The sequence below is a fragment of the Chrysemys picta genome, chromosome 1 (genome assembly GCF_011386835.1).
Source record: "Chrysemys picta bellii isolate R12L10 chromosome 1, ASM1138683v2, whole genome shotgun sequence".
Lineage (NCBI taxonomy): Eukaryota > Metazoa > Chordata > Testudines > Emydidae > Chrysemys > Chrysemys picta.
In genome coordinates this window covers 309,956,874-309,962,873 of record NC_088791.1, presented here as the reverse complement: position 1 = coordinate 309,962,873, position 6,000 = coordinate 309,956,874, and positions in this window count along the sequence as shown.

The following is a 6,000-nucleotide window of genomic DNA, read 5'->3' as shown; positions in this document are numbered from 1 at the left end:
TAGTATATGGTTGTACAGTGTAGGTCGTACAGTGTTTAGCACAAGGGTTTCCTGATTTCGGTTAGGGCCAATAAGTTTTATTGTAATATAGACAATAAATAATATTTCTGACCTCAGACATGTGAGTGGTATTCAAATTTCGATTTCAAACTCAAAAGTAGATGCAATTCTCCCCACTGTTGGTACTTTTACATCCCTCTAAAGTTCTTTATTAAGACTTCGCATGATATGTTATGTTTTAGAATACAGTGGCTAGAAGCTACTGTTTATGTGACTTGTTCTCACATAAGTGGGAAAACATTTTCCAGACAGGACAGTGGAGAAAGCATCAATTTCATCTCCTCAAATGGAGCTGTCCCCAAGACAAAGCAGCCAGACCCGTCAAGAGAAATTTGGGACTGTGGTACATCATGTTCACTGCCCCCCGCCCCCCATTTCACTTTATTTACACAGACATTACAGACATTTTGCCCCCCCCCACGAGCTTGGGACCCTGATATAATTGCCCCCCATTATCCATCTTCTCATCAGCCATGTAAGCAGCAGTGGAGATTATGGACCCACATACTAGGTTGAAATTAGGAGAAAATCTGCTTAAAAGGGACAAGATAGTAAGAAAAATACGTATCTTCAGTCACACAAAGTACTGTGATTTCTGACTTGATTTCTTCTATGTAAGTGGGGGCAGTACATCTAGAAATACTTAAAATAGACCTACCTACTAGGTAGGAGCCAGTAGAAAAAATTACCTGCCAGAAAAATGTTATTGTGAAAATATGCCTTCAATACACATTCACTCCATTTATGTGCTTCTTGAACACAGGAGAAAACCAGTCTATAAAGTTCCTGGTGGCCTAAAAACAGAAACATCTGTTCAAGTCAGCTTGCTTGGCTGAATATAGCAGCAGGAAAGCCCAACTGATTAACTCTGTCCTCTTCCTAATGTGTTTTTGTAGTTAACAGAAATCCCTATAAAGGTCTTTTAAGGATACTGACATCATTACCACCCAGCCATAATTCTGTAAACAGAGATCCAGGAAATATCACCCTACTTACTAGTTACCAATGGTATCTAGTTTACACAATTCAAATATATTTCATCTGCCATCATCTACCTGTGAGACAAACAACCTGTATTCTAATATATAGAGAGAGAATCAATGCATTGATGAAGGGAAGGATAAAAATGACAGTACTGGGTGGGGGAGGAGGGGAGTGGGGGAGCTCTCCAACCTCACAGCCAGATCTAAGCTGTAGCAAACAGTGCAGTGGATTAAGGCAATATAATAAATATAGGAGGCACTTCACATCAGAGCCAAGTTGATCCTTCTCAATGTAAATAATAATCACATCTCTTCCCCCTTCTTCTTTCTTCCATATGTATTTTCTTAAAAGGATGCTGTTGGTTTTTTTCTTAGCTTTTTCAGATAGTGTTCTTTTCCTCACATACGTTTATAATAACCCCCAAGGCTTGAACATGAAGGGTCAATGTCTCAGTAGGTGTAAACTGACATGTCTTCACTGAAAGCAATGAAGTCACACTGATCTATGCCAGCTGAGAAGCTGGCATCATATTTGTTAACATACTGATATCCACCAAGCCAGCATTTCTACTGCACACACATAAGGGAGTGATTTGTTGGAGCAGGACTGCAGTGTCAGGCTAATGCCATTGATCTTTTAAAAATAAAAAATTATGGTGAAGAATTTGAGGGGAAAATGTATGTGAAGAATTATATGGTCTTTACAAAAAAAGTAATGGGTCAAATTTTAGGCTCTCATTCCATGGCACTTTAAAATTAATTATTATTATTATTATTATTGACATGTTCATGGTTCCATAGTTAAGGGTGAGTTGAGTTTTGCGCTGAAAGCAGGGATTTGATCACTTGATTATGTATGAAAACTAAAGAGCATCATCCCTAAAATTACAACATTTAATCTTTGAGCCAAATGAGTTTTCTGAGAAATTACAAGTAAATCTGCTAATTAGTTTATTAGTTAAAATTAATTTTAAAATTGGCCAATTGCAGAATTTAGTACCCAATGTCAAGCCCTTTGTTCCTTTGTCTGGAATTCTGAATTAACTTTGTAATAGAACACCACAGATGCTTCCGAATTCCCCTATAGTGAAATCTTGCGCATAGGCTACATGAAGGGCGGGGGGGGGGTTGCGTTTTTTTTTTCCTATTGGGATTACAGATAATTTTTCCTAGTTACTCTTCATAACTGACAGTTTCTCCATCAGCAGCATCTGATGACTAATATATCTACAACAGAGAATACCCTGTAAAATTGCAGGCTTTCAAAATGGCTGATACCACCCATCATTCTCAGTTAATTGGGGTCACAATTGACCCACAGTTAAGTGGCCATTTTGAGAGAGTGGTGTGTATCTTCCATTGTTCTCAAGGGGATGCAGGCCACAGGCTGCTCTTAAAAAATGGCCACTGGTTTCATGTTCATTGGAAACAATGAGAGGTGGTGGCCAGTTTCAAAGAAGGCGCACATTGTATTACTTCCTGTTGTTAGTGATACAATGAAGGAGGAGGAGGAAGAGGAGGAGTGGGGGGAGGGGATGAATGCATCTTTACAAAGCAGGTCAATCTAATCTGGAACCACAAACCCTAAAACATCTTAATCATAAACAGATGGTTATTGCATGGTGTCACTGAAGAGCAAAGTTAAAGGTTATCTGGGTGTCCTAATGGTGCATTTCCACACCTCAAAATGATTTGATTTATTTTCAATTTAACTTTAACTCTGAAGTTTTTGGTTTCTAACACTTGGTTTTGGAAACATTCCTATAATGTATTCCGCAAGTTACTGTCATTTACTTTCAACCTTCATCTTGGTTTTTGTTTGGAAATTCATTGAAGGCCCAATTCTGAAATTCTTATTGATGCTTAGTAGTTCTGGACAGGTCAGGGCAACTGCACCTGTATGTCCCCTTTGTGGTCCAGCAAGGGCACCCAATCTCAGGCTTCCAGGTCCCCACTGTTACCACTTTTGGGTGGAGACCCACCTCTCTCTATGGGCCATTCCCAGGCTGCACAGTTCCCTGCCTTCACTGTGTATTTTCCAGCCCAGACAGATTGCTGGGCACCTGCTGCAAGGACACCTGCTGCTTTCTCTGCAGAGACGGATAACTGAAATATAAGTTACAATACAAATCTTTCTAAACAAGGTAAAAAGCATTACAGAGAAAACATTAAAAACCTACATGCCTGCTAATAAGCTTATTAATTATCATCCCATCCTAGGGGTTTCTTTGCCGTTACAAGTTCATCACAGCTTCAGCTGAGAATAACCACACAATCTTATGAGGCCTCAGTAGGCCCAATCCTCTCCTAAGGATTGGGACCTGGCCTTCTGTGGACTAGGAATCCCATCTGTTTGCTGGATCAGGAAAAAGGCCATGAGTCATCTTAAACCCAGACTTTTTATCCACAAATCTTTTCTTTGTTCGTCTCTGGAGAATCCAGTTTGAGCTAGTATATGCATATCTCCCCAGGGGATGCTTCAAAGGCTGATAAGGAAGGAAGTTCATCACCTCCCAACTAGAGAAGGTACATATAGTGCAACACCATATACACAATTGTATTTTTAATACAATGTACCCAAAGGTATTAACCCTAATTCAGTAAGGTTTAGCTTAATTCAATTAAGTTTATGTTAATTCCATAAAGTTTCTTTAGGATATTGTCAGTCTGTCACAATTCTTAAACACACTGAGTTCAATGGCACCCTCAAGTGCTACTCAACATAAGGGTTGGGGAATCAGGCCCTAAATATTTGTCAAGCTTTCTTTATCAGACTGTAGGGAAACACAATTCCCCTTTAACATTCAGAAAGTGAAAAGTTCTATGCTGAGTTGTGCTGGATCAGTTCATTGAAATACCACCGAAATTACCTTAGGCACTGGGAGAGGGACAATTTCTCCTGCTGTCACCTGCCAGAAAAATATTTTCCCCTTTTAATATTTCATATAGAGGAAGGTCCCGCCAGAGCTTGTACTCACCTGGCAGTATGAAGCTTTTTAATGTAAAGGATTTTGTTCCTTAATCAATGGCATACCGGTATATAAACTAATCTCATGTAAGCAAATAGAGACACAATTAGTCTCATCTCATCTTTTCCAGATCTGTCCTACCTCTATTACTCTCTCCCCTTTTGTATTCACCCTACTGTTTCAGTTCCTACAGTATTTTTTAAATCTCCTGTTAACTATTCACAGATGTTGCTTTAAATACACTGGTGGTGTGCAGAACAGAAAGAAGGTTTTAATTAAACAAATACTATTCTTGGCAAGTAAAAAGAAAAAGTAAGTTTCTTTGCTATCTTCTGGGAACTTCTATAATAAACAATAATAAATAAATAATAATATAAATGTATTATTTGTACACCTTGAAGTCCCAACCAAGATCTGGGCCTCATGTGGTGCTAGTCACTGTACACGCACGCAGGAGACAAATCATGCCCCCAAAAGTTTATAATTTAAACAGGTAAGGCAGACCATGGGTGAGAAAAAGGAGGAAGTATTATTATCATCCCTGAACAGAGGCATAGAGAGGTTAATGACTCAGCTGAAGTCATGCAGGAAATCAGTGGCAGAGCTAGGAACCGAATTCAGGTCTCCCAAGTCCCAAGAACCTAAGCCTGACCTGAGGGAATGCTGAGTTTTGTCATTTCCTTCACACTTTGAGGCCCTATGTGGCAGCCACAATTCTTCAGTCCAGAGACAACAGAATGGGATGCACTGTGAACAGTGATGCCTAATCAACTAAACCAATCACTGTGGTATAACAAGAGGAATGCCCTTCCCTTAGGGGTTAAGTAATTCAAAACTCCAGAGAGAGAGGGACTGGGTAGAAACCAAACCCTGGTCCCCCACAGCAGGGGCAGACTTATTGGAAGTCTTTTGATTCAGAACACATTTTTCAGATCAGAACAACGTATTACTCCACAGATTTTCCAATGTTTTCCCTCTGTGGACAACTGGCTAATACAAAGAGCCTCTCAGAGACCAGCTCAGTAATTCCCCCAAAGCTTTGTGAGACACCACTTCTAGAAATATTGCATTATTGGGATAGGACAAGAAAGGAACATTTATACTAATGATTTCCCATCATCCCTCCTCTAGCAGGGTTTTCTTTTGCCTCACCTTGTTAGTAGAAGTTAGAACCATGCATGGATATGTTGACTGATTGCTATTGAGATAGTGGCAGGTACAGCTTGCCCTGCATATAAGGGATGTGAGAAGGGCTCTCTGGAAACTAGGACAGTGCAAATACTGGAGAAAATCAGTTGGAGAAACAGCCAAGCTCTGCAAGGAAGTTTAGGCTGAGGTTTATGCTGTGCTATTATTTTTGAGTTACCAATAAAACCAAGCTACCAGAAGAGGATGAATTTAAACACTCAGAATCTGTGTCCTCTTTTGAAGATGAGTTATACACTCAACCTGTCTTTTCACCAACAAAAAAAATTACTCCTGGAAGGCCAGCTGATTTTAAAAGTCTCTATATAGAGATATCCATTTCTGTATATGAGTAGAATGGCCTTAAAATTTAAAAAAAGAACAGGAGTACTTGTGGCACCTTAGAGACTAACAAATTTTAAGGTGCCACAAGTACTCCTGTTCTTCGTTTTGCGGATACAGACTAACACGGCTGCTACTCTGAAACTTAAAATTTAAAGTTTAACAATGAACTGAATGACTTTGTCAGTAGATTAAACAATGCTAACTGCAAAATCAGATTAGAATCCAAGATGGCTAATACATGAAGTAACAGACTGACCAAGGCATAGGAAGACAGACAGAATTTGTTTATATGCATGAGTAGGAAACTAAGGTGACAACCAGGGTTATTCAATATAGCATGAGCTCTCTGAGGGCTGCATAATAAATAAGAAAGAAACCTTTGCTGGTGGATTTTTACTAACTAGGGCTCAGAATATAAAACATTTTAATTGCAACACTTGTTTCTGTTTTATAGCATC